Source organism: Oncorhynchus masou, chromosome 2, assembly GCF_036934945.1.
Source record: "Oncorhynchus masou masou isolate Uvic2021 chromosome 2, UVic_Omas_1.1, whole genome shotgun sequence".
Lineage (NCBI taxonomy): Eukaryota > Metazoa > Chordata > Actinopteri > Salmoniformes > Salmonidae > Oncorhynchus > Oncorhynchus masou.
The window spans coordinates 124,536-145,657 of record NC_088213.1 but is presented as its reverse complement, the minus strand read 5'-3'; the positions used below and the strand labels follow the sequence as shown (position 1 = coordinate 145,657).

At 48.5% G+C, this 21,122-nt stretch overlaps 3 non-coding genes across 3 annotated transcripts; 2 read left to right on the top strand and 1 right to left on the bottom strand.

Moving 5' to 3' along the window:
- Nucleotides 1-4,480: 4,480 nt before the first annotated feature.
- LOC135506368 (U2 spliceosomal RNA) lies at nucleotides 4,481-4,664 on the top strand. Its single transcript, XR_010450454.1, has one exon. It is a non-coding gene; the product is annotated as a U2 spliceosomal RNA (small nuclear RNA).
- Nucleotides 4,665-5,018: 354 nt separating this feature from the next.
- On the top strand, nucleotides 5,019-5,137 carry LOC135506412 (U5 spliceosomal RNA). The gene has a single exon (XR_010450498.1). It is a non-coding gene; the product is annotated as a U5 spliceosomal RNA (small nuclear RNA).
- An 11,591-nt stretch (nucleotides 5,138-16,728) lies between these two features.
- LOC135506401 (U5 spliceosomal RNA) lies at nucleotides 16,729-16,845 on the bottom strand. Its single transcript, XR_010450487.1, has one exon. It is a non-coding gene; the product is annotated as a U5 spliceosomal RNA (small nuclear RNA).
- Between the last annotated feature and the right edge of the window lie 4,277 nt (nucleotides 16,846-21,122).

Here is a 21,122-nt window from a genome sequence, read left to right as displayed (position 1 = left end):
TTTGGTCATGTTTTCTCACTTTTGCAAAGTCACTGTGCATTTGCCATATGGTTAACTGGGCAGTCACCATCACCAATTTGTCATGCCATAAAAATCATGCAGGAATGCCAAATTGACTGGCCCGATGACATAGGGATGTCTGGGCAGTGATACTGGTACCTCTCCATCGCTCGTTTGGGTTGATTTCAGAATGTCGCTTTTGGTGATGGTACCTCACCGCTTAAACATATTGCTAATGGACAAGAGTCACCTGCAAGTCACCGTCCATCAGTCAATTTGATATCATTCTGACACCAAACTGATACAAACTGACACCAAACCCACTTTTCCCAACTCATTTAGGAGCCAAGTATAACATACTTCAGAGCTGGCCCAAAATTCACAAGGCCTTCGGTACAAAACATTAAAAAACCATAAAACACATAGTTACTTTCTAGCTGCGGGGCCAGTTCGGACATTATGTGTAGTCCTATGTGAGGCGACCCCGAATCCCGAGTTTCGGCCCGATAGGTCATTTGGTGTCCGAGTAAAAGCCTAATTGGTGCTGAAAATCCACTTTTTCAATGCCTTGCTACGGGGTCCTTGAATGAGCTATCGGACCGAGATGTTGGGTTCTGTCTCTATGGGCCAAGACGGTCACAATGCACCTAGTCTTGTGTCTCTGGGACATTTCTAAATGTCGCCATTTTCGTAATGGTCAAAATGAATTGAAGTCATTGCAAATGTTCGACGCTGTTTCTCGGTCCGAGAACATTCTAGAGCGCCGTAACTCACCACGCACTATCTACCTGAGGTCTAGAACAGGATTCTAAAGTTTCGGAACTCTAGGTCTGACGGTTCTTTTTTAGCTCGAACAAAGCTAACTATTGGAGGCACTGTCAGTCTCTACACACCCCAATACGTCCCTCCATCCAAGTTGTGTATCTGTGTGATTTATTTTTCCTTTGAATTTTTATGGGAAAAATGACTGATTTACAGTTCATGGGGGTTGTCTAATCACACATATGAAGTTTTGGACAGATCTGATTTTTTTAACCCTTCCAAACAGCCCCTGAGTCACCAATTAGGCACTTCCGGTTGGCACAGGAAGCTATAAATACACACATGTCTTGACTGACATAGAAACCTAGGGAATCCTGAGTTTTAAGTCTTTAAGTTGAGAATTGACTGATCTACACAGGGTTGAATAATGCAGAGGCCTCGGCACCTTTCGAGGTGATGTACATCCAAATACCTTTTGGGTCAATCTAACCACTTCCGGTTGCTCCAGGAAGCTTAGAATCGACACAGGTAGACCTCATAGTGGTCTGATGGAATGTCATAGAAGACAGGTTCATACAGCATTCATAACCCATATAGACTCCAGGTTGTATTTAGGGGAGCAGGCAATGTATTCCTATGGGGAGAGAAGTCAATGCACACTGTTTTTTTGTAAACACCTTCTTTTAACTGTGAAAGGTTAATGCCACACAGTCAAGGTTAGGCTTGCACAGATCGGGAGGACCTTAGGAACAGTCCTGTGTTTGAATTGTCCTTCTAAACCTAACGGTTCCGCCGCTGTCACCCAAAATCAAATAACATTGTGGTGCAGGCTTCATTGTGGGCCTATTTTTCTCATGGTCGCTGCGCTCAGACCGAGCGAGCTACGGTCAAGCGGGGCACCTCGTTGGACTCGGCACGGCCTTGGGATTATGTTTATGCCATTGCCTGCTCTCTGTGTCTTTAAACACCACGCTTTGTCACTCCATCCTTGCTGTGTGTGTGTGTGAGAGCTTTTCTTTGACATCTGTTGGGAAAAATGACTGATTTACAGTTCATGGGGGTTGTCTAATCACACATATGAAGTTTTGGACAGATCTGATTTTTTTAACCCTTCCAAACAGCCCCTGAGTCACCAATTATGGCACTTCCGGTTGGCACAGGAAGCTATAAATACACACATGTCTTGACTGACATAGAAACCTAGGGAATCCTGAGTTTTAAGTCTTTAAGTTGAGAATTGACTGATCTACACAGGGTTGAATAATGCAGAGGCCTCGGCACCTTTCGAGGTGATGTACATCCAAATACCTTTTGGGTCAATCTAACCACTTCCGGTTGCTCCAGGAAGCTTAGAATCGACACAGGTAGACCTCATAGTGGTCTGATGGAATGTCATAGAAGACAGGTTCATACAGCATTCATAACCCATATAGACTCCAGGTTGTATTTAGGGGAGCAGGCAATGTATTCCTATGGGGAGAGAAGTCAATGCACACTGTTTTTGTAAACACCTTCTTTTAACTGTGAAAGGTTAATGCCACACAGTCAAGGTTAGGCTTGCACAGATCGGGAGGACCTTAGGAACAGTCCTGTGTTTGAATTGTCCTTCTAAACCTAACGGTTCCGCCGCTGTCACCCAAAATCCAATGACATTGTGGTGCAGGCATCATTGTGGGCCTATTTTTCTCATGGTCGCTGCGCTCAGACCGAGTGAGCTACGGTCAAGAGGGGCACCTCGTTGGACTCGGCACGGCCTTGGGATTATGTTTATGCCATTGCCTGCTCTCTGTGTCTTTAAACACCACGCTTTGTCACTCCATCCTTGCTGTGTGTGTGTGTGTGAGAGCTTTTCTTTGACATCTGTTGGGAAAAATGACTGATTTACAGTTCATGGGGGTTGTCTAATCACACATATGAAGTTTTGGACAGATCTGATTTTTTTAACCCTTCCAAACAGCCCCTGAGACACCAATTATGGCACTTCCGGTTGGCACAGGAAGCTATAAATAAACTCATATCCTCATTGGGGTATGCCTTTACAGAATTAAGAACTGAGTTATTTACGGAGGGTTTAGTGAGTGTGTGTTATTTCAGAAAATCATAGAAAATCACAGAAATGTCGCAGAGCTCCGCAGCACATTTTAAAAATACTCGTATGAACACCCTGCAACTGGATCTGTAACCGTTGAAAAAAAAAACACCTATATCTGAACATCACGATCTGGTCAACGTACGATTTCTCGTAAATGACGATAGATAAATGGCCGATTTTTTTTTTATTGACACCGGAGGCTCCTTGACTTTGACGTGAAGTGAAAAAATCTTTTCTCTATTTTCATTTTGGACCTTTAATCCCAGAAATATGGCCATAACTCAAAAACCGTTGAGGCCTAGACGCCATCTTGTTCGGGGCCATCTTCCCATAATGCCAAACCTACGCTCACCAAGTTTCGGCTTCGAAATATTTTCGGTTTCCGAGATATGGCACGTCGTGATTCGTGATGTTTTGTCCAATAGCAATATGATTGCTTATGCCCTCTTGTGGGATATTTCGGCATTGCGCAAAAATGGGCTAAAATTTGTTTATTTTATTAAACGAAAACCGAATGTCCGACAAAGTTCATTTGATGACTTCCCGGTAGGTCTGGCCCTACCGCTCGGCCCGACGCCGTCCCCGAATTTCTAAAATGTTTTCGGACGTCTAGTAAGGGACCGTACAGTTCCAATAGGGACTTTCTCACTAACTATACGGTGATTGTCGAAATGTTCCCTTAAGGTATGTACGGGGTTATGGAAGAAGTGTAGTGAGTAAACCTGAGGAAATGGTCAGGGTGACAATTGACCATTTCCGAGGGTTTTTTAAAGAAAGAGAGGTAGATGTAGAGCAGGGAAATGTGTTTCTAGATAACCTGTCCCGGCGTTTGCCCAGAGGACATTAGAGAAGCGATGGAGGCCCAGATCTCCCTCGAAGAGGTTGAGAGCACCCTCAGGAGGATGGGAAAAGGGAAGGTGCCTACCGGCCGAGTTTTACCTCAAGTTTTGGAGTATACTTGGACCGGTGGTACTCGAAGTCTTGAAGGCCATCCTCGAGATGGGTGTCCAGGGGGGTTCAATGGCTGTTGGTGTGCTGTCGCTTCTTTACAAGAAGGGGGACGCAATAGACCTTGGCAACTGGCGGCCATTGACCATGCTGTGTGTAGATTACAAGTTGCTTGCAAAGGTCTTAGCGGACTGATTGCGCACAGCCCTTCCCTACGTCATCCATGAGGATCAGACAAGAGGGGATTTTGTTTTGACGTGGGCAAGATTAGAGAGAGGTGTAGGGAAAGCGAGAGGGACTGATAGGGATAGGTTTCTGCTCTGGCTTCTCATGAGTCTCTTTAAAAAGGGGCTGTGGGAAGCCAGGCAGAACATGGTCAAGACAGGGAGAGATTGGGGGGTGGAAGGGATAGTGAGGAGGGTGGAAGGAGATGTAAGGGGGAGGATGAAGAGGGAGGAGAGAAAGTGGGGGAAGCATGCGGCACGGGAGAGGTGGAAAGGGGGATTAGGGCTGATGGTGATTTAGTTTTTGTAAGGGAATAGATTAGGGACGGGGAGATAGGGAAAGGTATTGGTGAGGTATGACGGGGAGGAATGATGCTCCCCTGAGATTTTATTTTGGTGTTTCTTTGATTATTACGTTAAAATACCAAGTTTTTTGAATGTTTGAACATAATAAATTATTTTTTCAAAAAAAATTAAAAAATAAATCTGTTCTTATCAGTTTAATATCTGATACGTCCCCCGTCGGGGGACCTTATATTAAATTGATTTTTTGAACAGGGAGTCGGAAATGGGGCTTGCTCCGTCCGCTCCACGCATCGACCCGGTATTGCAGTACCTCCGGGAACGGTGCAACACTTTTCTCCCGTTGGTCAAGGAAAAATACAAACTCACAAAGCTATGTAAACAGCTTGCTGCTAGCTAGCTAGCAGAAGAAGAGAAGGGACAAAAACATTCAAACTGAAAGAAGGGCGAAGCGCTCTTCAATGGGGTCCCCCGTTTCTCGCCATTTTTGTTTAAAAAACAAATTGGGCCAGGATAGTGTGTGTGTGTGTGTGTGTCTCTCTCTGTCTCTCTCTGTGTCGTCTCTGTGTCTGTGACCCTCTTTTTATCCACAGCCCTCAAACTCGGAAGAGTGGGTTCCGGGAGCACCCGCGGGAACCCGGCCGAGAGTGCACAGAGTGTGTCTCGGGCCCCGACCTCTGGCTTCCATACAACTCTGGTTTCTCTTCATTACGCACAAGCCTTTCGCTTTTTACTAAAGACTTCCGTGGAGAGGAATAGTTACACGAGTTCAACGTATTTTTGGAGGGGCTTTGCTTCTTGCAGAGCCCGGTATGTTGTTTCAAGAGAAATTGACAGAGGTGGGCCATGATAGTGACTTAAAGACGCATTAGCGACTTTCTCCAAAAAACACCTGTCTTTCTTTCTGTCTGTCGCCGGGTGGGTGGGTGAGAAGGCAGGGAGGGTTGGTTGGAGACGGCTTTTGCAAACCCGCTGAGGTCTGTCGAGGCCCCCGGGGGCCCGGCGTTTGCAGGGTTCCATTTGTGGGTTATCGCTTCTCGGCCTTTTGGCTCAGATCAAGCTTGGTACCGAGGTGCCCCAAAGCCCGCTGAGTCAGAAGGTCGAAGGAAGGCAGGAGGGAGTACGTGTTTGTTTTTGGTGGGAATCGCGTTTTCCGATTTTTCACGATTCTTTTTGGCTTCTTTTTGGAAAGAGAGCTTTTTGTTTATTGGGAAGCGTGTCATTGTCCAGGGTGGAAATGGCACGCAACTCTTCCAACAAGATGGTACCAGGAATTGGGATAGCCAACACGGTGAGATTCGCTTGGAGGAATAAAGAGATGGAGCAGTTTGGAAGAGAGACTTTCGGGAGAACCATTTTAATGGGGACCCTGAGTTTGGAAGTGAAGGACGTGCTATGCCTCCAATCGAATCCAATGGAGGGAGGTTATGACGTGACGCTGCACACGGAGGAGATGCACGACAAGATACTGAAGAAGGCACGAGAGGATGGAAAAGAGAGACCCCTGTGCCATTACGAGGTGACCAGCCTGGGAAAAAACAATTTCAGGGTGATCACCGTCACCATGTACAATCCACATGTGAAGGACGAGGAGGTGAGGGTCTTTCTGGGGAGATATGTTGACAATGTCTCCTCAGCGAGGCACCTCAGGGACTCCCTGGGATTCTGGAACAGGAAGAGAGGGTTCCAAGTGCTACTCAGGGAGGACCCGAAGGGTTTTGGTGGCTACCTCCATCCTCCAGCGATGTTCTCCCTGGGGACTGACAGGGGGACACTGTATTATGCCCGTCAGCCTCCGTTCTGCAGGCGTTGTATGGCCTACGGCCATATCCTGGCCTCGTGCAGCACCAGAAAGTGCAGGTACTGTGGATCGGCAGAGCACGAGGCCAAGGAATGTGACGAGCCCAAGGTTTGCCACGGGTGTGGCTCGTCAGTACACCTGTGGCGTGATTGCCCGACTCGTCAAAGGTCGTACGCGTCTGCAGCGGGGGGAACGGGGGATGGGGGGAGAAGAGAAAGAAAGGGAACGGACGACGGTGATGGCACAGGGGTAAAGACTGCACGGAAAGAGGATGGAAAGAAGGAGGTGGTGAGTGAGAAGAGAGGAGAAGAGGAGGTGGAAGGAGCGAAGAAGAGGGAGGCGGAGGACGGAACGGTGAAGGAAAAGAAGAGAGAAGAGAAGATGGGAGCAGATAGGGAAGATGGAAGGAAGGAGTGGGGGAGTGATCTGGTGGAACAAATGAGGGAGATGGTGGAGGGGATGGAGGACATGGTCACCCCTTTGCCGCCATCTCAGAGGAAGAGAGGGAAGAAGAGGATGGATCTGGGGGACGGGAAGAGGAGAGTTGATGAGGGGGTAGCAAAGAGAGGGATGGGGGAGGGAAAAGTTTCTCTGGATTCATTTTTTTCTTCTGCCCCTCAGGATACGGTGGAGAGTGAATCCCTGGAAGGGGCTCGGGACTGTCTGGCTGGGGTTTCTCAACTCCTCTTTGAGGAGATGGGGTCCCCTAGCCTCGGCCCGGAAGCTTTCAGGGAAGGAGTAATGGAGGGTGGTGGTGGAGAACCCAGGATGCAGAACACTTCAAGGCCTAACACCATACCTGCATCCTGGGTTGGAGAAATGGAGGAGGACGGGGGGACGTCAGGAGTGGAGAAGGCGTCCCCGCCGGATGTGATGGAGCAGGGGAGCATCGGGTGAGCCTCCTGTTTTTGGTTTGGGTTTATTTACTGAGGTTTTTGTTGTTGTAAATAATTAATGAATAGTTCTATTAAATTGTTTAGTTTAAATGTAAGGGGTTTGAGGGATTTTGTTAAGAGGAGGGCGGTGTTTAGTTTTTTAGAGGGGGTGGGTTTTGATGTTTGTTTTGTACAGGAGGTTCACCTGAGGGATGGAGGGGATGTTGTTAGATTTAAGAGGGAGTGGAATAAGGGAGAGTCATTTTGGAGCATAGGAGGGGTGCACTCGACAGGAGTAGGGATTTTGTTTGGGAATAGGGAGGTGAAGGTAGAGGGCACTTTTGTTGTAATGCAGGGGAGGGTTTTAGGGGTGGATGTGACATTTAGGGATAGTAGGTATAGGTTAGTGGTGGTGTATGGACCGCAGGTGGCGGCAGACAGGAGGGAGATGGTGGACTGTCTGACGCCCCTGTGTGTTACAAATAGGCACTTGGTGATAGGAGGTGATTTTAACATAGATTTGGGGATAGTAGTGCAGGCGCTATCACCGGGCTAATGGCTTGCCATGGTCTGGTTGATGGCGGCCTGCACACTACTCCGACATTGGCCGGTCCTACATGGCGCAACTCCAGGGGGGTTGCGCGGAGGCTCGACTACATTTTTGTATCCAGGTCTTTGGGTCAGTTGTCTGGGCGCCTGTTACCTGTGTTCTTTTCGGACCACGACGGCGTGTTCCTGCAGGTGGGGTCGCCAGTCTGCCTCTTCGGTAGGGGGTACTGGAAGTTAGATCGGGATGTGCTGGAGGAGCAGGCTTTCGTTGATGCCTTTTTTGGTTTCTTTCGGAGGCTTGATGGCCTCCGGTCCATGTGCGAGGGGGTGTTAGAGTGGTGGGATTTGGTTAAGGTAAGGATTAGGGCCTTTATAATAGGTTATTGTAAGAGGAAGAAAAGGGAGGGAGGGAGGGGGATCGTATCCAAAGGTTAATAGAACTCGAGTACGAGGCAGACAACCTCGGCGGGTCTATTGACTGGGAGAGATTCTCAGCCCTGAAGGCGCAGCTCAGGGAGCTGCAGGAGCGGAATGCTCGAGCTTTCCTGGAGCGTGCTCATACTGGCTTTTTAGAACATAATGAGACTTTTTCCGCTATGTTCTTTAAGTCGGTTAGGGCCAGGCAGAGTAGGAAGGTAATGAATGGAGTTAGAGGAGAAGATGGTAGTGTAGCTAGAGAGCCGGAGGAGATGGTCAGAGTGACCACTAACCATTTCCGAGGTTTCTTTCAGGAGAGAGAGGCTTTGCAAGGACTCGTGACTGACAAGGTCCCTTGCCATTATTGGGGACTTCACCCGAGCGTCGGGAGCGGTTCTGAACCACGCAAAGTCTTCCGTTAAATATTTCGGAAGATGGCGCGGCAGAACGGATGTGCCCGGGGGGTTATCTCTCTGTGAGGTGGCCCTGAGGATTCTCGGGGTCCATTTTGAGACCTCTGGCTCAGCGACGCTGAACTGGAACATGGGTATCGCAGTGGTACAGAAGAAGCTGGCAATGTGGAAGGCTAGGTCTTTGTCTTTTATGGGCAAGGTCCTGGTCCTAAAGGTGGATGTATTGCCATCTCTTTTGTACTTTGTACTCCAGGGGGGTTGCGCGGAGGCTTGACTATATTTTTCTATCTAGGTCCTTGGGTCAGTTGTCTGGACGGCTGTTGCCTGTCTTCTTTTCAGATCACGACGGGGTGCTCCTGCAGGTGAGTTCGCCAGTCTGCCTCTTCGGTAGGGGGTACTGGAAATTAGATTGGGATGTGCTGGATGAGCAAGCTTTCGTTAATGCCTTTATTGCTGTGTTTCGGGGGCTTGAAGGCCTCCGGTCCATGTGCGAGGGGGTGTTAGAGTGGTGGGATTTAGTCAAGGTAAGGATTAGGGTCTTTATTATAGGATATTGCAAGAGGAGAAAAAGGGAGGAAAGGAGGGAGGTGGATCATATCCAAACGTTGCTCGAGCTCGAGTACGAGGCAGGCAACCTCGGCGGGTCGGTCGACTGGGAGAGATCCACTGCCCTGAAGGCGCAGCTCAGGGAGCTGCAGGAGCGGAAGGCTCGAGCTTTCCAGGAGCGTGCGCATAGTGGTTTTTCAGAACATAACAAGACTTGTTCCGCTATGTTCTTTAAATCGGTTAGGGATAGACAGAGTAGCAAAGTAATGTACGGTGTTATGGAAGAAAATGGTAGTGTAGCTAGAGAGCCGGAGGAGATGGTCAGAGTGACCACTGACCATTTCCAAGGTTTCTTTAAGGAGAGGGAAGTAGATGTAGAGCAGGTAAGTGTGTTCTTAGAACACTTGTCCCGGCAATTGCCAGAGGACATTAGAGAAGCGATGGAGGCTCAGATCTCCCTTGAAGAGGTTGAGAGCGCCCTCAGGAGGATGGGAAAAGGGAAGGTACCTGGGATGGATGGGCTGCCGGCCGAGTTTTACCTCACGTTTTGGGGGATACTCGGACCGGTGGAAGTCTTGAAGGCCATCCTCGAGACGGGGGTCCCGGGAGGATCAATGGCCGTCGGTGTGCTGTCACTTCTTTACAAGAAGGGGGACGCCACAGACCTTGGCAACTGGCGGCCATTGACCATGCTGTGTGTAGACTACAAGCTGCTTGCAAAGGTCCTAGCGGATCGGTTGCGCACAGCCCTTCCCTACGCCGTTCATGAGGATCAGGCGTGCGGGGTAGAGGGCCGCTCTATCAGGTGGAACCTACAGTTGGTCAGGGACTCCATCGCTTGGGTAGAAGATAGAGGGCTGCCTTTAATGGTAGCAGTGCTAGATCAGGCGAAAGCCTTTGATCGGGAGAATAGATCTTTTCTTTACAGGGTATTAGGTAGATTAGGATTTGGGGTGAAGTTTATAGGATGGATCCGTACCTTATATTTCGGAGCGGGGTGCCGGGTTAGCGTAAACGGTCACATGGGTGACGTTTTTGACCTCTCGTCAGGGGTCAGGCAGGGGTGCCCGCTCTCGGCTCTCCTCTTCATTCTGTACATGGAGCCTCTGGGGGCTGCCATTAGAGCAGACACAGGGGTGGAGGGCTTGCTAATCCCTGGAAGCGGCGGACTACGCGTCAAGGTGACGCAGTACGCCGACGACACTTCCTTGCTTCTTTGCAAGGACTCGTGACAGACAAGGTCCCTTGCATACATTAAACTGATGAGAACATAATTTTTTTTTGTTAGAAAAATAATTTATTACAAACAATAATACTCATTCAAACTTAAATAATGCTATTTTTCCGTTAAACAAAACCCCAAAACAAAAACTCAGGGGAGCATCATCCCTCCCCGTCATACCTAACCAATACCTTTCCCTATCTCCCCGTCCCTAATCTATTACCTTAAAAAAACTAAATCACTACCAGCCCTAATCCCCCTTTCCACCTCTCCCTTACCGCATGCTGCCTCCACTTCCTCTTCATCCTCCCCCTTACATCTCCTTCCACCCTCCTCACTATCCCTTCCAATCTCTCCCTGTCTTGACCATGTTCTTCCTGGCTTCCCACAGCCCCCTTTTAAAGAGACTCATGAGAAGCCAGAGCAGAAACCTATCCCTATCAGTCCCTCTCGCTTTCCCTACACCTCTCTCTAGCCTTGCCCATGTCATAACAAAATCCCCTCTTACCTTACCTAACAACACCCGTGCCCTAGCCCATACCACTCCGGCAAAGGCACAGTCCCAAAAGACATGGCGCACAGTCTCCTCCCTGCCACAAGTGGGTCTTGGACAGGTGGGGGATCGCGCCAAGCTATGCCGGTACATGATGGATCGTACCGGCAAGCACTTGTGGAGGCCCAACCAATTCAGGTCCTTGAGCCTGTTGTCCAGGCCCCGCGCCTGCACTCCCTCCCAGACCACCGTCGAGATACCCGCTACAGGCGCCGGACTCCCTGCCTGTCTGACCTCCTCGTACAGGTGGCTGTGGTCTAAACCTACTTGGGCAACTTCAACCTCGGGGTGCGCACGTAGCCACTTGGCCAAAGTGCCACGGCAGCTGTTCCGCCCGAGGACCCGCGTTAGACCACACCATTACGCTTCTCGCTTGGTAGGAGAAGAACATCCGCAGGAGGTAACCGGACGGGTGTGTCACCGGATTAGCCAGTTCTGTCAACACAAAGGACACAAACATTGTGTCCAGCTTGAGGGGGATGTTTGGTACCCCCCTACCTCCCTCCCCGATGGGACAGAGCATGCGAGCCCTGGCGACCCACTCGTACCTGCCACCCCACATGAACTGAAACACCAGCCTCACTAGAGGCCTCCTCAGACAAGCCGGCAATGGGTAGATGTATGCCAAATACAACAGAGATGGCAATACATCCACCTTGAGGACCAGGACCTTGCCTACAAAAGACAATGACCTAGCCTTCCACATTGCTAGCTTCCTCTGTACCACTGCAATACCCATGTTCCAGTTCAGCGTCGCTGAGCCGGAGGTCTCAAAATGGACCCCAAGAATCCTCAGGGCCAGCTCACAGAGAGATAACCCCCAGGGCACATCCGTCTGACCGCGCCATCTTCCGAAAAACTTAACGGAAGACTTTGCATGGTTCAGAACTACCCCCGAAGCTCGGGTGAAATCCCCAATGATGGCAAGGGACCTTGTCAGGCTCGAGTTCTAACATAACAGCAAGGAAGTGTCGTCGGCGTACTGCGTCATCTTAACACGCAGCCCACCGCTTCCAAGCATCAACAAGCCCTCCACCCCCGTGTCTGCCCTAATGGCAGCCCCCAGAGGCTCCATGTACAGAACAAAGAGGAGTGCCGAGAGAGGGCACCCTTGCTTGACCCCAGACGAGAGGTCAAAACCGTCACCCAAGTGACCGTTTACACTAACACGACACCCCGCTCTGACATATAATGTACGGATCCATCCTATATACTTCTCCCCAAATCCTAATCTACCTAACACCCTGAATAGAAAAGATCTATTCATGCGATCAAAGGCTTCCGCCTGATCAAGCGCTGCTACCATTAAAGGCAGACCTCTATCTTCAACCCATGTGATGGAGTCCCTGATCAACTGAAGATTCCATCTAATAGAACGTCCCTCTACCCCGCACGTCTGATCCTCGTGGACGACGTAGGGAAGTGCTGTGCGCAACCGGTCCGCTAAGACCTTTGCAAGCAGCTTGTAATCTACGCACAGCATGGTCAACGGCCGCCAGTTGCCAAGGTCAGTTGCTTCCCCCTTCTTATAAAGAAGTGACAGCACACCAACAGCCATTGATCCCCCCGGGACACCCGTCTCAAGGATGGCCTTCAAGACTTTGAGGACCATCGGTCCAAGTATACCCCAAAACTTGAGGTAAAACTCAGCCGGCAGCCCATCCATCCCAGGCACCTTCCCTTTTCCCATCCTCCTAAGAACGCTCTCAACCTCTTCTAGTGAGATCTGGGCCTCCATCGCGTCTCTAATGTCCTCCGGCAACCGCCGGGACAAGTGTTCTAAAAACACGTATCCCTGCTCTACATCTATTTCCCTTTCCTTAAATAAACCTCTGAAATGTTCAGTTGTCACCCTGACCATTTCCTCTGGTTTACTTACTATACTACCATTTTCTCCCCTAACGACATGCATTACCTTCCTACTCTGCCTGGCCCTAACCGACTTAACCTCTTGAAACTCCCCATCCCGGATCCGGGATTGTGACTAAGCCTCAGGCTCATTAGCATAACGCAACGTTAACGATTTCTGAAAATCGCAAATAAAATTAAAATAATGCGTTTGCTCTCAAGCTTAGCCTTTTCTTAACAACACTGTCATCTCAGATTTTCAAAATATGCTTTTGAACCATAGAAATGGACTAATTTGTGTAAGAGTATGCAAAGCTAGCATAGCATTTTGTGTAGCATGTAGCACGCAACATTTTCACAAAAGCCAGATAACCAAATAAATAAAATCATTTACCTTTGAAGAGCTTCTGATGTTTTCAATGAGGAGACTCCCAGCCACATACCAAATGCGTGTAGTGTTTCCTGAAAGCGTCTGTGTGTAGGAGAAATCGTTCCGTTTTCTACATTGCGCCTGGCTACCGAAACGAACCGAAAATGCAGTCACCTACAACGTGAAACTTTTTCCGGATTAACTACATAATATCGACCGAAACATGGCAAACGTTGTTTGGAATCAATCCTCAAGGTGATTTTTCACATATCTCTTCATTGACATGCAGTTCGTGGAAGCTTGCTTCTCTCTCTGTGCCCCATGGAAAAATACTGGCAGGTGACTTTTGCGCACCAATTTCGGCGCAGGACACCGGGCGGACACGTGGTAAATGTGGTCTCTTATGGTCAATCTTCCAACGATCTGCCTACAAATACGTCACAATGCTGCAGACACCTTGGGGAAACGACAGAAAGGGCAGACTCATTCCTCTTGCGTTCACAGCCATATAAGGAGATCATGAAAGACAGAGCCTCAAAAATCCTTGTCATTTCCTGGATGCCAAGTCATCTTGGTTTTGCCTGAAGCTCACGTTAAAGGGCACGCACAGAGAAGATATTTGTATTTCTGGACACGTCAGAGTGTTTTCTTTCAAACAGTAGCAATTATATGCATAGTCGAGCATCTTTTTGTGACAAAATATCTTGTTTAAAACGGGAACGTTTTTCTTCCAAAAATGAAATAGCGCCACCATAAGTGTAAGAGGTTAAAGAACATAGCGGAACAAGTCTCATTATGTTCTAGAAAGCCATTATGCGCAAGCTCTAGGAAAGCTCGAGCCTTCTGCTCCTGCAGCTCCCTGAGCTGCGCCTTTAGGGCTGCGGATCTCTCCCAGTCAATCGACACGCCGAGGTTGCCTGCCTCGTACTCAAGTTCAATTAACCTTTGGATATGATCCACCTCCCTCCTTTCCTCCCTCTTTTTCCTTTTACAATACCCTATTATAAAAGCCCTAATTCTCACCTTAACACCCCCTCGCACATAGACCGGAGGCCGTCAAGCCTTCGAAAGAAACAAAAAAATGCGTCAACGAAAGCCTGCTCCTCCAGTATATCCCGATATAACTTCCAGTACCCCCTACTGAAGAGACAGACTGGCGACCCCACCTGCAGGAACACACCGTCGTGATCCGAGAAGAAAACAGGCAACACCCGCCCAGACAACTGACCCAAAGACCTGGATATAAAAATGTAGTCGAGCCTCCGCACAACCCCCTCTGGAGTTGCGCCATGTAGGACCGACCATTACCGGAGTAGTGTGCAATCCCCTCCTATCACCAAGTGCCTATTTGTAACACACAGGGGCGCCAGATAGTCCACCATCTCCCTCCTGTCTGCCGCCACCTGTGGTCCATACACCCCAATTAACCTATATCTAACTTCTCTATACTTCACATCTATCCCCATAACTCTACCCTGCATTATAACAAAAGTGCTCTCTACCTTAACCTCTCTATTCCCCCACAAAATCCCTACTCCTGTTGAGTGCACCCCTCCTATGCCCCAAAAAGATTCCCCCTTATCCCACTCCCTCCTATATCTATGCACATCCCCACCATCCCTCAGGTGAACCTCCTGTAAAAAACAGAAATCAAAACCCACCCTCTAAATAACAAAATACCGCCCTCCTTTTAACAAAGTCCCTTAACCCTCTAACATTTAAACTAAGAAAAGAAACAGACATATTTATTTAACAATAACCAACAATTAAACCCAAAACCCAAAGAAAAAAACAGGAGACTCACCCGATGCTCCCCTGGTCCTTCTCCACCGGCGGGGACGTCCTCTCCTCTCCTGACGTCGCCCCCATCTCTCCGACACAGGATGCAGGCAAGGTGTTAGGTCTTGGAGTGTCCTGCATCCTGGGTCCTCCACCAACACTCTCCCTGCAGGCTGCCTGTCTGAGAGTAGGGGACCCCATCTCCTCAAACAGGAGCTGGGATTCCCCCCCAGACAAGCAGCCCTGATCAATCCCCTGGCTCTCACTCTCCACTAGCAGACCAGGGGCTGAGGAGAAGAGAGAGTTCAAAAAGACGTTACCCTACCCCATCCCTCTCTTGGCTCCCCCCTCCCCATCTACTCCCCCCTCCCCACCTACCGAGCCCCCCTTCATCTTCCGTGTAGGAGGTAGCGGGGAGACACCACCCCTCTTCCCCGTTAGCTCCTCCACCATTTCCCTCATCTCTTCTACCAGGAAACTTGACATACTATCTCCCCACTCCCTCACCCCCCCCGCCACAGGTCCTGCCACAGGCACCCCTCCCCCCACAGGTCCTGCCACAGGCACCCTCTCCCTCCCCACAGGTCCTTCCACAGGCACCCCCTCCCCCCCCACAGGTCCTTCCACAGGCACCCCATCCCCCACCCCCACCACTCCCTCCGTTGATCTTCCACTCCCTTGGCTTCCTTCTTCTTTCCTTCTACTCCCGCATCTCCTCTCTTCCTTTCTCCTTCCGCTGTCACTCCTTTCTCCTCTTCTTTCTTCTTGCCCTCCGGGCCAGCTCTCTACGCTCGAAATGGCCCTCCGTCCCCCCTCTTCTTCCCCCATCCCCCGCTCCTGCTCCCCCTCCAACTGCAGACGCGTATGACCTCTGACGAGCCAGGCAATCACGCCACAGGTGCTGAGTGGAACCACACCCGTGGCAAGCCTTCGGCTCGTCGCAGTCCTTGGCCTCGTGCTCCCCAGATCCACAAAACATACACTTTCTAGTGCTGCACGAGGCCAGGATGTGTCCATAGGCCATACAGCGTCTGCAAAATGGATGCTGACGTGCATAATATAATGTCCTGCTGTCAGCCCCCAGGGAGAACATAGCCGGAGGATGAAGGTAGCCGCCCAGCCCGTTCGGGTCCTCCCTAAGGAGGGCTTGAAACGCCCTCCTTCCGTTCCAAAAGCCCATTGAATCTTTGAGGAGCCTTGCTGAGGAGACACTATTCATGTACCTCCTCAGGAAGGCCCTCACTTCCTCATCTCTAACATAAGGATTATACATGTTAACCGTGACAATCCTATAGTTGCTCCTTTCCAGGCTTGTCACTTCGTAGTTTCCCATCGGCTTCGTAACTCCCACCGCTCTTGCCCTTCGCAAGATCTCATCATGTTTTTCTTCAGTGTGTAACATCACATCAAAAGTGCCCTCTAATGAGTTGCCTTGAAGGCAAAAAACATCCTTCACTGTCAACTTAAGTATCCCGATAAGGATGGTCCTTCCAAACGTTTCCCGTCCATAATGCTCAGTCTCCTTATCCTTCCACGTGAATTGCACTGTGTTTGCAAGCCCAATTACAGGAATTGGCTTTTTTCCATTCTTTTGCTCCATCTCCACAAGGAGATTGGAGCTCTCTTCTCCATTCACGCTTTCTTCCTAGAAAATAATTATCCAGGAAAGAAACCCCAAAATGGCCGAAAATCAAAAAAAACTTACCGCTCTCCGACTTCGACCTTTTGACTCAGCGGGCTCTGGGGCACCTCAGTACCAAGCTTGATCTGAGCCAAAAGGCAGAGAAGCAATAACCCACAAATGGAACCCTGCAACCGCCGTGCCCCCGAGGGTCTCGACAGACCTCAGCGGGTTTGCAAAAGCCGTCTCCTCCCTCCCCACCCACTCACTCACCCACCCACCCACCCACCCACCGACTGTTTCCCCCCCGGCGACAGACAGCTGTTTTTTGGAAAAAGTCGCTAATGCGTCTTTAAGTCACTATCCTGGCCCACCTCTGTCAATTTCTCTTGAAACAAGATACCGGGCTCTGCAAGAAGCAAAGCCCCTCCAAAAATACGTTGAACTCGTAAGTATTCCTCTCCACGGAAGTCTTTAGTAAAAGGCGAAAGGCTTGTGCGTAATGAAGAGAAACCAGAGTCGTATGGAAGTCAGAGGTCGGGGCCCGAGACACACTCTGTGCACTCTAGGCCGGGTTCCCGCGGGTGCTCCCGGAACCCACTCTTCCGAGTTTTCGAGGGCTGTGGATAACAAGAAGGTCAGAGACAGAGAGAGACAGAGACAACACTTCACACAGGAGCAACAGATCAATAGACACCCCACCCAGACCAGCGAGACACCCTCCCAGACCTGCAGGACCCCCCCTGGACCTACACATAGAGAACCCACGCCAAGAGGAATTACACCCAGACACATCCACTCCCCCATGTCAACCATGCCCACACCCCATTTAGACCCCATCAGATCAGACCTATGCCACTCCTGCCCACCCCATGCACCCCACCCCCGCAAAGAGGGTCTCAACATGGAAGCCACACATACGCCCAGGTAGTGAGTGGGAAAACAGTCCCAACCCCCACTCTCACACTCGCCCAAGCCAATGGCATGTACCAGATGCTCAGCAGGCTCTGCTCACACTTACTGGCCTGAGGCCAAACAACATTGAACACTATGGAACAAAAAGCCTTCACTATATCATCCTGGAATCATCTGCCTTTGGCCTGAAGAGCAGAAACCCAGACTTCACCAAAGAAATCGGTAATACAGACATTGTCATCCTGCAAGAAACCTGGTATAGAGGAGACAGACCCACTGGTTGCCCTCTAGGTTACAGAGAGCTGGTAGTCCCATCCACCAAACTACCAGGTGTGAAACAGGGAAGGGACTCAGGGGGTATGCTAATTTAGTATAGAGCAGACTCACTCCATTAAATTAATCAAAACAGGAACATTCTACATTTGGCTAGAAATTGAAAAGGAAATTATCCTAACAGAGAAAAATGTCCTCCTGTTTGCTACCTATATCCCCCCACTAGAATCCCCATTTATGTTTTTATTTTTATTTTTATTTCACCTTTATTTAACCAGGTAGGCTAGTTGAGAACAAGTTCTCATTTACAACTGCGACCTGGCCAAGATAAAGCATAGCAGTGTGAACAGACAACACAGAGTTACACATGGAGTAAACAATTAACAAGTCAATAACACAGTAGAAAAAAAAGGGGAGTCTATATACAATGTGTGCAAAAGGCATGAGGGGGTAGGCAAATAATTACAATATTGCAGATTAACACTGGATTGATAAATGATCATGTACAGGTAGAGATATTGGTGTGCAAAAGAGCAGAAAAGTAAATAAATGAAAACTGTGGGGATGAGGTAGGTGAAAATGGGTGGGCTATTTACCAATAGATTATGTACAGCTGCAGCGATCGGTTAGCTGCTCAGATAGCTGATGTTTGAAGTTGGTGAGGGAGATAAAGGTCTCCAACTTCAGCGATTTTTGCAATACGTTCCAGTCACAGGCAGCAGAGTATTGGAACGAAAGGCGGCGAATGAGGTGTTGGCTTTAGGGATGATCAGTGAGATACACCTGCTGGAGCGCGTGCTACGGATGGGTGTTGCCATCGTGACCAGTGAACTGAGATAAGGCGGAGCTTTACCTAGCATGGCCTTGTAGACGACCTGGAGCCAGTGGGTCTTGCGACGAATATGTAGCGAGGGCCAGCCGACTAGAGCATACAAGTCGCAGTGGTGGGTAGTATAAGGTGCTTTAGTGACAAAACGGATGGCACTGTGATAAACTGCATCCAGTTTGCTGAGAAGAGTGTTGGAAGCAATTTTGTAGATGACATCGCCGAAGTCGAGGATCGGTAGGATAGTCAGTTTTACTAGGGTAAGCTTGGCAGCGTGAGTGAAGGAGGCTTTGTTACGGAATAGAAAGCCGACTCTTGATTTGATTTTCGATTGGAGATGTTTGATATGGGTCTGGAAGGAGAGTTTGCAGTCTAGCCAGACACCTAGGTACTTATAGGTGTCCACATATTCAAGGTCGGAACCATCCAGTGTGGTGATGCTAGTCGGGCATGCGGGTGCAGGCAGCGATTGGTTGAAAAGCATGCATTTGGTTTTACTAGCGTTTAAGAGCAGTTGGAGGCCACGGAAGGAGTGTTGTATGGCATTGAGGCTCGTTTGGAGGTTAAATAGCACAGTGTCCAATGACGGGCCATATTTTAATGAAGACAGCTTCTCCATCCTGGAGGGGGAAATCAATCATTTCCAGGCCCAGGGACATGCACTAGTCTGTGGCGACCTAAATGCCAGAACCGGACAAGAACCTGACAAACACCTGCCTGGAGGTGACAGCATTCCCTCCCACATATGCCCCCCTAGGCACAACTATGACAACATAACCAACAAAAACGGGTCACAACTCCTGCAGCTCTGTCGCACACTGGGTATGTACATAGTCAATGGCAGGTACACCTATAGCTCATCTCTTGGCAGTAGTACTGTAGACTACTTTATCACTGACCTCAACCCAGAGTCTCTCAGAGCGTTCACAGTCAGCCCACTGACACCCCTATCAGACCACAGCAAAATCACAGTCTACTTAAACAGAGCAATACTCAATCATGAGGCATCAAAGCCAAAGGAACTGAGTAACATTAAGAAATGCTATAGATGGAAGGAATGCAGTTTGGAAACCTACCAAAAAACAATTAGGCAACAACAAATTCAATCCCCTTTAGACAATTTCCTGGGTAAAACGTTCCACTGTAACAGTGAAGGTGTAAACTTGGCAGTAGAAAATCTTAACAGTATATTTGACCTTTCAGCTTCCCTATTAAATCTAAAAATCTCAAATAGAAAACCGAAGAAAATTAACAACAATGACAAATGGTTTGATGAAGAATGCAGAATGAAGAATCTAAGAAAGAAATTGAGAAACTTGTCCAACCAAAAACATAGAGACCCGGAAAACCTGAGTCTACGCCTTCACTATGGTGAATCACTAAAACAATACAGAAATACACTACGGAAAAAGAAGGAACAGCATGTCCGAAATCAGCTCAATGTAATTGAAGAATCCATAGACTCTAACCACTTCTGGGAAAATTGGAAAACACTAAACAAACAACAACACGAAGAATTATCTATCCAAAATGGAGATGTATGGGTAAACCACTTCTCCAATCTTTTTGGCTCTATAACAAAGAATAAAGAGCAAAAACATATACATGATCAAATACAGATCTTAGAATCAACTATTAAAGACTACCAGAACCCACTGGATTCTCCAATTACATTGAATGAGTTACAGGACAAAATAAAAACCCTCCAACCCAAAAAGGCCTGTGGTGTTGATGGTATCCTCAATGAAATGATCAAATATACAGACAACAAATTCCAATTGGCTATACTAAAACTCTTTAACATCATCCTTAGCTCTGGCATCTTCCCCAATATATGGAACCAAGGACTGATCACCCCAATCCACAAAAATGGAGACAAATTTGACCCCAATAACTACCGTGGAATATGCGTCAACAGTAACCTTGGGAAAATCCTCTGCATTATCATTAACAGCAGACTCGTACACTTCCTCAATAAAAACAATGTACTGAGCAAATGTCAAATTGGCTTTTTACCAAATGACCGTACAACAGACCATGTATTCACCCTACACACCCTAATTGACAACCAAACAAACCAAAACAAAGGCAAAGTCTTCTCATGCTTTATTGATTTCAAAAAAGCCTTCGACTCAATTTGCCATGAGGGTCTGCTATACAAACTGATGGAAAGTGGTGTTGGGGGTAAAACATACGACATCATAAAATCCATGTACACAAACAACAAGTGTGCGGTTAAAATTGGCAAAAAACACAAATTTCTTCACACAGAGTCGTGGGGTTAGACAGGGATGCAGCTTAAGCCCCACCCTCTTCAACATATATATCAACGAATTGGCGTGGGCACTAGAAAAGTCTGCAGCACCCGACCTCACCCTACTAGAATCCGAAGTCAAATGTCTGCTGTTTGCTGATGATCTGGTACTTCTGTCACCAACCAAGGAGGGCTTACAGCAGCACCTAGATCTTATGCACAGATTCTGTCAGACCTGGGCCCTGACAGTAAATCTCAGTAAGACCAAAATAATGTTGTTCCAAAAAAGGTCCAGTCACCAGGAATACAAAATCCATCTAGACACTGTTGCCCTAGAGCACACAAAAAACTATACATACCTTGGCCTAAACATCAGCGCCACAGGTAACTTCCACAAAGCTGTGAACGATCTGAGAGACAAGGCAAGAAGGGCATTCTATGCCATCAAAAGGAACATAAATTTCAACATACCAATTAGGATTTGGCTATAAATACTTGAATCAGTCATAGAGCCCATTGCCCTTTATGGTT